The 5623-nt window shown below is 41.5% G+C and overlaps 1 long non-coding RNA gene across 1 annotated transcript; it reads left to right on the top strand.

The window, feature by feature from the left end:
• The first annotated feature begins 1967 nt into the window (after positions 1–1967).
• On the top strand, positions 1968–5223 carry LOC129041244 (uncharacterized). Its single transcript, XR_008503825.1, has 2 exons — positions 1968–2399; positions 4590–5223. It is a non-coding gene; the product is annotated as an uncharacterized LOC129041244 (long non-coding RNA).
• Positions 5224–5623: the final 400 nt, after the last annotated feature.

Here is a 5623-nt window from a genome sequence, read left to right as displayed (position 1 = left end):
TTTTTCACCTAAAGCCCAGCAAAGGAAACACTGTCAACCTGTCAAAAAAAAAGTGCTGCAATTGTAGAGGACAGATAAGCAGGTGGTAACAAAAGCATTCTAGTGAATCTGAGCCAGGCTGGGAACCTGCTGGGCTGGCCTGACTCAGAGGTGGTAAGAGAAGGCAACAGGAGGCAGAAGGCAGCCCCATCACTGTCCATTCCCAGAGCAGGAATGAGGGGGGTGCTCCCCACCCCAAGGCAGCAAGGGTGAAAATTCTCTAAGGGAGAGTCCCAGCAAGATCAAGTATCAGTTCCATGTCCAAGGGGTTAGAGAACTAACCAAAGTCAGTGTGGTAGGGCCATGAGTTTACCTTCTGGTTTGGCTTTATGTGGGTGTATGGAAGTGGCAGCAGGTGAGCTGAGAGCTGCCAAGAGAAGCAGAAAGCAGGTGTGTCAGAGATTTGGGGCCTCAATGGAAGTGAAATGTGATGGCAGAAGAAGACACCACAGGAGTTGTTGAGGCATCGGTTAGGAAGTGAACAGCAGAACTGGCAGAGGCTGCTGGGCCTGTTGGGGTACCAGGAGTGATAGAGAAGACTGGCAGCTGCAGAGCAGGACAGACCAGATTGGCCAGTACAACAGCAGAGGGCCATATTGGGCTTTGACTCAGGAATCCTGGTGGAGGCAATGATGAGAGAGAAGAGATGAAACACAGTAGGTTAAGCCAAGGTAGTTGTCAGGATAGAAGGAGAGACAGGCAGGCCAGATGGCTGTTAACCATGTGGTGTGTCCCGACTTTCCAGCATCAATTTAATGGCCAAATTAAAATGTAAGTCAACTTAAGCCAAGGTCAATTTTAATCCAATGCTTTGCTGGTGATACAGAATCATTAACTCTATCAATGCCCACATTCAACTCATTCTACAATGGGGGCAATTGTAATTTTGGTCTGGCTATGTTTAACAAAATGGAAAGGAAGAAGGCAAAACCATGGAACTATTTTTTTTTTTTTCTTTAGACGGAGTCTTGCTCTATCTGACACCCAGGCTGGAGTACAGTGGTGCGATCTCGGCTCACCTCAGCTTCCGCCTCCTGGGTTCAAGCAATTCTTCTGCCTCAGCCTCCCGAGTAGCTGGGATTACAGGTGCGTGCCACCACGCCCTGCTAATTTTTGTATTTTTAGTAGAGACGGGGTTTTACCATGTTGGCCAGATTGTCTTGATCTCCTGACCTCAGGTGATCAGCCCGCCTCGACCTCCCAAAGTGTTGGAATTACAGGCGTGAGCCACCGTGCCCAGCTGGAACTATTTTTTTAAACTGATGCACATTAATAAGATTTAGAAAATCTTGAGATTTAACAGACAGTGTTGAGATTCATATAACTTTATGTTGAGAATTCTCTTTCCAGGAATTATTTATTTCAATTAGTCACATTTTTATCTTCTACTGAAGTGTAAACTTAATTTAGTGTAAATAACTACCATTTGAATACTAACATAATCTTTTTCTTTGTATAAAAAATACAAAAAGATTGTTTATGTGTGTGTACACATACGTGTCAAGACTAAAAATTAAGCACGGGGTAAAGTCTTTGGCAAAGGACAAATAGTCGGCAAGTTCACAGATTAGAATTTAGAATTCCATCATGAAGTTGACTAAATTGTTAGTTTAAAGAAGATTGTGAGTGTCAGCACATAAAAAGGTAATCCTTTCTCAATTGTAGCTACAGATTGCAAGTACTGTGTCAATTCAAATTTTTGCCAGCAGATACTAATGACTTCACTGAAAGCAGATGTTTAGAAATGAAAGTGTAAACACAACCCCAGTTGATTAATATGTTTATTGTATTTCCTTGTTGTGAGTCTAGCGAATATTTGATTATCTTTAAGTTGATCCATAGTATATTCAACAGTCTCATGAGAACATAATTTTTGTTGATGATTTGTCCAAAGTTTCTATCAATCCATCCTAGCAGCAGAGCCAAGTGTTAGAGTTATTGCTGCCTGAGTTATAACAGCTGCCCTGGGAATCTTGTCTGAACAACAAGTTAACTGCTGTTCCCAGTTATATCTGGTCTTTCCCACCCCCAAACATACACAAAAGATTTTTGTCATTCTTGGCACTGGACAACAGAAGTGATAAGACATGCCAGCAGAACTCTAAAGGCAGAATGTCCTTCCACCTGTTTTATGCTGTAAGACAAACTTCCAAGTGCGAGGCAGTGTGGAGGGCTGTTTCCTTGAATGGCAGCTGAATGCACCAGCGGGATCCTTGGCAGCAATGCCCAGGCACTGAAGCCGGGCATTCAGGAGAGCTAAATGGAGAAAAGAAACTTGAGCAAACTGCTTCCTGGAACACTGAGAACCTGAATGGGAAATTAAGAAGAACCAGATTATTTCTATTCTTCCACCAGCCAAGGTCAGATTCCCAAACTCCTATTGATTCTAATCTTTCCAAAACAGTGCTGTGGCAATGTATGAAAGTAATAAAAATAATCCTTTTTCTGTTAAAAAAAATTGCTGTTACTTGCTGTTTTGTTATGCTTTTGCTCGAGAACTTTCCCCCCCATCTTAAAGCAGCAACTTCAGAATGGGGGAATCAAGCAAAACCATGGTGAAGAGATTCATTTAACTAGGACAAGTGACTTATTCTACATCTCAGGAGACAGTTCCTTAAGGTGGGAGGTGTTGCCTATGCCAACTTGCTTATTGCCTCTTTTGATGTTATCTTAGCAAAAAGCTGGGGCTAATCGTCCCCAGTTTGGGAGATTTTGAGGCAGGGATAACTGCCACAGTAAAAGACCCATTAACAGTAAGGTGGGTAAATGGATAGCAAAAAACCTAGGAGAATCCACAGGCTTTTGTTAGTTTTATTCTATCTGCCTGGTGTTTCTGGAACTCTAGTTTCAAACTTAGAATACCCAGAATCCCAACAGCTGAGGAAAGTAATAACCAGTGTCTGGGAGCAAGGTGGGAATGGAAGCGATGGTAGAAAGAGGATGAGAATTCTAGTTATTTTCAGTTTTTACTGAAACTGAAGCTTTCCTGAAACTTTAAGTTTTTAGGAAACTTAGTTTGTTTACTTAAAATACAGCCTCAAGGATACTTTTAGTTTAAAAAAATTTCTTGACTCCTTGATTTCCTCTTGGGAAGATTATTATTTAACAAAAATATGTATTTATAAACAAAATCTTTCAGAACAGGATTCTGTGGAGGAAATAGTCTTAAAAGGACTTTTCAGCAGTGATGAGATAAGAAACACTGCCCTAAAGAAAATTGTTGGCTGGGTGTGGTGGCTCATGCCTGTAATCCCAGCACTCTGTGAGGCCGAGGTGGGCGGATCACCTGAGGTCAGGAGTTCAAGACCAGCTTGGCCAACATGGTGAAACCCCGTCTCTACTAAATACAAAAAAAAAAAAAAAAAAAAAATTAGCCAGGCATGATGGTGCATGCCTGTAATCCTAACTACTTGGGAGGCTGAGGCAGGAGAATCGCTTGAACCCGGGAGGTAGAGGTTGCAGCGAGCCAATATCGCACCATTGCACTCCAGCCTGGGCAACAGGAGCAAAACTCCCTCTGAAAAATAAATTAATTAATAAATTAATTTAATTAAATTGTTTAAGGGGTGTCATTTTCCAAATTGTTTTTATGAAAAATTTACAAACAGTTGCTAGTGTCCCATTGTACTGTGTATCTAATTCAGTAAAAGTACTGAAGATTGAAAAAGATTGTTAGAGTTGTTGTGGAAAATTCCAGAGTTGCTGTCACCAGCAGAGCCTTCCTTTACTGAGTGTCTCAGTGCCAGTAGAACAAATCCCAGACACTGGCTTTATTGGCCAGTGGTGCAAGGAAATAGTAAAAATTCAATAAAAATATTGCTTGAACCAGGAAGCCTCCTCATAGAGTTGTGGACTCTTCAGAGAGATTTTACCAAAGTAGGGGCAGAATGTGTATACCGTCTTTCAGGGATTCAAGAAATGTAGGCAACAATGTCTATTATTAGCCCTCCTCTCCTTCCGTAAGCAAAACCAAAATTACTTGTTTTTAATTGGCACAAAAGCACATTCAATCATTACATTATCAGACATTGCTCATGTACCTATCATATGCCAGGCTGTGTGCTAAGAGCTGGGGATCTGAAGATCAATAAAATGTACACTGCCACAATCAGGATTGGCAACAACTGACCTAGGTGGCTCACCTGCATTGCCTGGATAACAAGCCAATTGGCACCTGAGGCCCCCAACCTTATCCCCACAGAAGGGGTTCGTCCAAACTGCTCATGAGACCAGTTTCTCCCTTCCACGGACCCCAGTGCCTGCAGGTGCTGACTTTCCCAGGCAACTCGGAGAGCTGGTGTCTAACCCTACACTGATATTACTCAAGAAGTCTTATTATCCTCCCACCCACTAGGTTGTTCTCACTATTGCCCTATAAGAAGGAGAGCAGCAAGGGGACAAGGAATGCCCACCGATGGTGTGTCCAACAGATAACTTTGGCCCATCTCTTATCTTTATTTGTTAATTCTTGCTTTGTAATTTTCCCCCAACAGAGCCCATGAGATTTCATGAAAATCATCACAAAAATAACAAACTGTTTTGCGTGACAGGTGATGAGCACAAAAGGATCCATCTTATACAGTGCTTGCCAGCTTCCATAATACTACTCACCACGATGTTGAAATCACCTGTTCCAGAACCAATCCTGTCCTTTGACAAGAAGGATTTAATTATCAGTAGTGGTGGGGACTGGCTGGAGAGAGGAAAAACACTTCAAGGACTCTGCCACCATTCCTAGATGGAGAGTGAAAAGTTTTTACCATGGAACTCTCTAACAGTTACTCTATGGCAGTGCCTATTTCAAACCTCCCTTAACTTCTGATTGTATAGATGTTTGTTTCATTTGTTCATCTGTTTGTTCACTTAGAGATGTTTTAAGCCTTAAGAGAGATAGTGGACAAGACAATGCCTTGGAAAAGTACAAAGCTCAATCCAAGTAAACTGTTTTTAAACTAGGAACTTATGAAGCCTAAAATATAAAATGTATGTACATGGATATGCTCTGAAGTGAGGTGGAGGGGTAGAAATCGACATGGCGATATTGTACTACAGCTTTGCAAGATGTTACCATTGGGGGAAAATGCTTGAAGGGTACACGGGATATCTCTGCCTTATTTCTTACAACTGCATGTGAATCTACAGTTATCTCAAAATAAAAATTTATTTAACAATTAATTACAATTAGTTAACAATTGTTAATTGTCAATTAACAGCATTAATTTCTTATCCTGTCATTTTCCTTCTCCTGAAATTGCAGAATAGCCAAACAGAAACCTACCCATCACCACCATCTGAGATTCTTTGGTGGCAGGTGTATCAGGAGGCCTCCAGTCATGCATAGTGGAAGATACCGACTCAACTGATTTAAGCAAAGGAAAATACAGTGTATTATATAATGAGACATCTTGAGTAGGGTAGTCCCAGGGTCAGTTGATTCAGCAGCTTGATTCATAATCAAGGGCCCAAATTCTTTCCCACTTTCTACCCTGCCATCCTCAGCCTATCAGTTTTGTCCTCCAGCTGGCTTAAAGGTAGTTGCAAGGTCGCTGCTATCATGCCATGCAAAATGCAAATGCAAAAAATA

This window comes from Pongo pygmaeus, chromosome 6 (assembly GCF_028885625.2).
Source record: "Pongo pygmaeus isolate AG05252 chromosome 6, NHGRI_mPonPyg2-v2.0_pri, whole genome shotgun sequence".
In the NCBI taxonomy this organism is placed as follows: Eukaryota; Metazoa; Chordata; class Mammalia; order Primates; family Hominidae; genus Pongo; species Pongo pygmaeus.
Note: the sequence above shows the minus strand (reverse complement) of the source record. Positions and strands in the feature narration are given on the sequence as shown.